This window comes from Alligator mississippiensis, chromosome 7 (genome assembly GCF_030867095.1).
Source record: "Alligator mississippiensis isolate rAllMis1 chromosome 7, rAllMis1, whole genome shotgun sequence".
Classification (NCBI taxonomy): domain Eukaryota; kingdom Metazoa; phylum Chordata; order Crocodylia; family Alligatoridae; genus Alligator; species Alligator mississippiensis.
The window spans coordinates 4124597-4130700 of NC_081830.1; positions in this window are offsets into that span (position 1 = coordinate 4124597).

The following is a 6104-nucleotide window of genomic DNA, read 5'->3' on the forward strand; positions in this document are numbered from 1 at the left end:
TGGGTTTCTTTGGAGAGAAAGCATTCATTATTTACTTCCTGTGTTGGATCCTTTCTCCCTACCACCTGGAGAGAAAGGGGAGATTTATTTCTTTTTGTCCCAGAAGAATCATTTACATCTAACCAAAGGCAATTTTTTTAAAGCATCTTAATTATTTAGGAGCTTGCTCTACAGATTGCAAGGTAATGCAGAGGTACCTGAATGAGCCTCAGTGCTGGTAACAGTTTAACCGCAGCAGCCTAGAGTTGGGCACAGATCAATTGATCCTGCTGAGCTCTGTGCTGCCATAGCTAGGCTGCCTCTGGTGCCAGAGCAAGCTCAGGATTTGTCACACTTTGTTGCATATGGCATGGCATGGATGCCATGTCTCATTTTCAAAAGCCATAGTGGGGACTTCTCTACATGAGAAAGGAGTAGCAATGCAGTTTCACTGGCAGAGAGAAAACACGGGGATACCATCTTCATGCCCAAAGGGAACAACAGTTTTTTTGGTTTAGCATAAGCCTAAAGAGGGCTAAGCTAACCTTAAAAAGAAACATTTATATTGGAAGAGGAATGGCCAAGGTTGGGTGGGGGGGGGACTTTGCTGGTGTAACCATGCCTTTGTTTATACTGGTACAATTTTCTCATGGGGACAAACCCTTTGGTCTTTATTAGCCTTGGTCTCATTGACTTTCCAAGAGACCAATGTTTTGAGCAAGCCACTTGGCTCCTGTGAAAAATTGGAACTGGTTTGTGTCTAAAGTGAAGCACCCGGAAAGGCAGGCATTACTTTTTGGGGAGGGAGGGAGAGTCAAGGCAGAGGGTGGGAGTGGGGCTACAAATATGGACTAAGACTCTGCAGAGTCTGACCAGACCTTCTTAGATCCATCACATATTTGGGATCAGAGATCTTAGGTGGCAAAGTTTATTTCTAATAGGGACCTAAATGCTGACCAGAATGTAACAGCCAAGCGTTGCTCTTTGCACAGATCGCAAGGAGGGAAATGGAAGTGGCCTGAAGACAGAAGAGAAGAGGGAGAACATCAGCAGGGGCAGGAGGGGGCATCTCCCTGCTGGTATAAGTTGGACCTGCTCCATCCTCCAACCAAGGGGGCCAGATTCCAAGTTGGGATCAACTGGGGGTTGGTCTGTGGGTATCAGGGAGCCTGTTCCACTCAATCCTGCCTGGAGTGATCTCCCTCCTATATTCTTACATGTGTTTTATAGGATTATGCATCTCTTGTTGTTTACCTTGACTTTCATCATTATTCCTGTGCTATCCTTGATTTATCCTGTGCTACATAATTACATAGAGCTCACCTTTACTTGTTGCTAAGATAGGAATATTTAGAGGGACTATTTGTTCTTCTTCCCTCATAATGCATCCAAACATGTGCGCCCCTTGGCCACCTTTGAGATTCTTAGCTTGCTTTTTTTTAAAATGATATATATGTATTCAAGATATTTTACTGTTTACAAAAGGTAGGCACAGGCAAAGCATTTCCATTACTTGAGCTTATAAATTAAAAGGCAGGTCTTCAGATGGTGCCAAAAGCAAACAACTCCATTAGCTTCTGTAGAGCCGTGCTGATTCACAGCAGCTGAGCACTTAGAGGTCATTTTACTTACATAAATACTGGCAGTTTAGCCGTGAAGCTCTGTGCATTCACTTAGCTAAGTTCAATCTGATGCCCAAATGTTTGCAGGTATTGCTGAAATAAAGGTTATCGTGCCAAAGGAATGACTAACTCACATTTATTTTATGCTGTACCTTCCACGACTCGGAGTTTATCTGACTAATGGATGAGAGGCTAGGTTTCCACCCAGACACCATGTATTTTACCCCACACCCACCGATTTCCAGTCAATCAAGGGTTTCTAGTGCATTAAGCTCATCTTTCTGTGGGCTTTTTTGCAGGTGAAGCACTACCCAAAATCATATCTGCTTCCAATCAGAGGGGAGGGACTTTGAAAAGCACCTCATGGAGTTGGGAGCAAAAAGTCCATGGACTTCATTGGGAAACTATGCTCTTACACCCCTGTAGCTATAACTCAGCATTGTGCCCCAGCAGGTTTATGAAGCACGGGGCAGAAGAAAGAAAAATCCATCAACAGCGCTGCTGCCTTTTCTTTTTTTTAATCAAGTAGGGGAAAGGGACTCTATTTCAGAACTTGCCTTTCATTCAGATTTGGGTATTTAAGTCCCATTTTGATTTTCAAAAGGCCTCTTAAAAATTCTCTATTTTCAAGGTACAAAAAGAAAAGAGAGGTGCATGCAGAGGCCCAATGCAAAATAGATGAATATCTCATTTGGATGTAGCAGAGAGAGATACAGTCTTCAGAAGAGAAAACAAACTATTTTTCTCTGTTCCCTGAAGCCAGGAAGACGCTGCCAGGAAATAGCTTTTGGTGGTTTGATAATTGATACGGTTGCTACAGCAACCTAGACCAAAGGAAGTTATTCGGTAGTCAGACTTCATACGCACTCCCCTCGCCTCCATCGCTGTCCCCCTCCCCAAGCGGTGTCTGTTACTAGCTGGGACTGCTACGGGCAGGATGCTGCGGTCACTGGCTGACTAAGCCAGGCCGTGCAAAGCACCAGACTCCTGCTTGCTTTCAAAAGCAGTTCTTTGATGCAATGTTTTTCAGATCCTGGCTCTGAGTCACAGCTCACCCCAAACACCCCAGCATGGTGCTAGAGGATGCTGAACTGCAGGGAGGGGCAGGGATGTATTAACTATCATTTATTGTTGTTTTTAAGGTGACCTGGAAAGCCCAAACTGACAAAGCTCCCAAGGCTTTTTGATCCGGACTGTAAAGATTATAACCTATCAAGAAAACAGAAGTCAGTGATTACCATTTCAAGGGCATGGCTTTAGAGTAGCTGCAGTAAAATAACTGGAGACATCACAGTATGTGGTTTCATACATGGGAATTGATACCCTACTTGTTTATAACAAAACTGGGACATTGCTCACCAATTATTCTAGATTCACTACAACCCTTTATATATTTCGTTTAGTATCCCGAATGAGAAACCTAGTGGGACAACATCTCTTCATTTTCTTTCTGAATGCATCTACACATGCAATTAGCACGTAGCAGTAAACATTGGTGCAGTTTGTGCTGGAGTTTATTGCTCCTGGGTGCAACATTTGCACGTGTGCCCAGGACCACAGTACATTGAGGTGGGACGGAGCAACCCCAGCTAGCCTGCCAGCCTGAGGCTGCCCTGACCCATCTCAACATGCGGCTTAGGGGCTGACTGGGGCACAAGGGTCCCAGTGTGGGGCTTGCCAGCAGGTAGCCCCCACATTGTAGCACCCTCATGCCCGTGCCAGCTCCATCACAGTCTACACGTGCGTTTTGCTACACAAAGCTACTCCATTGTAGGATAGATAGTACTTGTGTTGGGCACTGGGCAGAACTATCTTACAGCAGATTTAATTAGTTTACTGCAGCCTAATAGCACTGCACATGTAGACAGTGATGCTTTACAGTGGAGCTAGTTAGTCTACTCCACAGAAAGCCATCTTGTGTAGACATGCCCCCTGTCTTGTGGTATGTCCAAGAACATGGCCATGTAGTTAGTAGAGGCATAAAAAAGGGTCAGCAAGTAGAGACCTTCCAAAGCAGAGCTGAGCAGAAGTGCAAAGCCTTCTGCAGACACAGTTTCTGCTCACTTAGCTTGGACTAAGTACAGAGAAGACTCTAGAGATGTCCAGATGGTTAAAAGATGGAGAGTTGCTTCAGAAAGGAATAAGGGGACAGGGATGAATCATATGATTCTGGAGGTCTGTTCTAGTTCTGTGCTCCTAAACACACACACACACACAGTCTCAACCCTTATTTTAAGGAGAGCCCCTATCTCGGACCCAGCATTTTTAAGGAAACAGAGGATTCCCGGATGATGACGCTTGTGGTGGGTCACTTTGATTTCATGGCTATATGGTACAAAAGGATGGATACATAAAGGATAAAGCTCATCTTTGCAATATTCAAGGGACTAGCCTAATATTAGGAAGCACACTCCTACCCAGACCTCACCCCTTATCTCTGCCAGGGCACGGTGCATTTCCTTCCACCCGTTCTTCTTTAATGCAAATGTGCAGCAGCCTGGAGATGCTGATGCTACAACCTCAGAAGAAAAATAAAAACAGATGACATTTCCCTCCTTGTAGGGAGGGAGGAAGGGGGGGAGGGGATGAGAACGAATGCAAGCCCCATGCAACTGATATTACTCCCAGCACCTAATGCACATCTGGTAGGGGCACCGATGACAGCAGGAAAAGGAACACAACAGGAAAGTAGGTAACCAGTAGGGGGAACTCTCTTCTCAGTGTTAGGCCTTATCTCAGTACCTTTATATACAGCTAAGGGAGATGGGAAGGAAAGAGGGGTGGATTGGGTGTGTGGGGGGCAAGAGACAATTTGGACACATCCCAAGAGTCTCATCAAACAAAGACATGCGTGGAGCCAATGGCATCTCATAGCAGCGCTTTCTGACCTTGCAGTTTATGCATTTGTAATGTTGTACAAATCAGGGCAGTGGTAAAAGCTTCAGAATACAAAGGGGGAAAGAAATGTCCCTTGCAGGAAGTTTTTGTGCAGCTGGGTAGCACAGCTGCATCGTTGTGGTACTAAGTGCACAGAGGTAGAGAGCAGAGTCCTCCACTCTTACTGCAGATACAACCAGGTGGAAGGTTCTCTCTGATGTTCGGTGTTCCACCGTAAAACGTTCTTTGGCAAAATCGGCATTGTGGGATTGGGAGTTATCTCTGTACAGAATGTACTGCAGCGAGTTGTCGGAGAGCTGACGATACCAATATAAATCAGGATTTCCAAAACTCGTAGTGTAGCTGCAAAACAGTTTTGCCTGGCTCCCCGCTGTTGCCAGAAGAACAGATGGTGACTGCGTTACGTGATCGCACAGCAAGTCTTTGTCTGTGAATGCCAAGGAAAAAACATGACCTTACCAAAGAAGGCAACTTATATTGCATCACTGCCATTTCCATCTTCAAGCAAGGAGTGGAGAAATGAGAAACATGAACATTTGCATTCACTACCGCTCATAGGAAAGAAAGACAGAGAAGAACAAACACGCTTTAGAAGGTGGGAAAAAAAGCAAGCGAGAAGCAGCATTACTTACAAAATGATGCTAGCAAAAGTTTCATTAACACAAGGTTTTGAATAGCTTTTGCAGTCATTGCTCAGAACAGGTGATACAAGACAATGGACTTCCAACAAATCGGAATGCTTTTTAAAAAGGCAGAGGATAGGGGAGGGGTTGGTTACAAAGGGAGGTGCAAGGTACATGTGACTAGGTCTGAGCTACATCAGAGCCCACAGACTTGAGGCAGCAGAAGGATGCCCTGGAGCGGCCTCACTGCGACACAAGAGGGATGGCAGGATATACTCAGGGTATCCTGGGTGGATATGGGGAGGACATGCCCACATAGTGTACACACAGACATTAATGCATTGCGCTATGACTAGGCAAATTATGCACTAGCTCCTAGCAGGAAATATGCTCAGATCCAGACAAGGTTCTTTGGGTAAATCCGATATCTTTTATTAGACCAACTAGAAGAATGGGAAAACTTCTTTGCAAGCTTTTGGAAGCTGAAGGGTGTTTGTACCTGAAAACTTGCAAAGAAGATTTTTTCCCACTATTTACCTGGTCTAATACATATATTGGATGTACCCTAAAGACCCTTGGTAGAGAAGAAAAAGTTTTCTTCTTGCCATGAGTGTAATTGCTCTGTGAAAGACCACACTTGCCCTCTGCTGGGGAAAAAAAATTTCTCTCCCCCAAATCCCCATTCAAATTCAGGTCAAATATATCCACATGAACTTTGCTGTTCACACCATAACCTAAGTTTAGTAAACTAGTCCTTCTACATTTGCCCCACACCTGGCAAGTGTTTCTCTGTGCAAAAGCCAAACTCTTTCTGCTACAAAGACCTAGAGGGTCAAGAGGGTGGGTACAGACCTACTCCACTTTTTGAAATAGCATTTTCAGGAAGGATCTGGGAGTATGACGGATCCCAAGCTTGACATGAGTCTTTAATGTCAGGCTATCATTAAAAACAACAATATTTTCCCACCTCAGTTGTAGACAC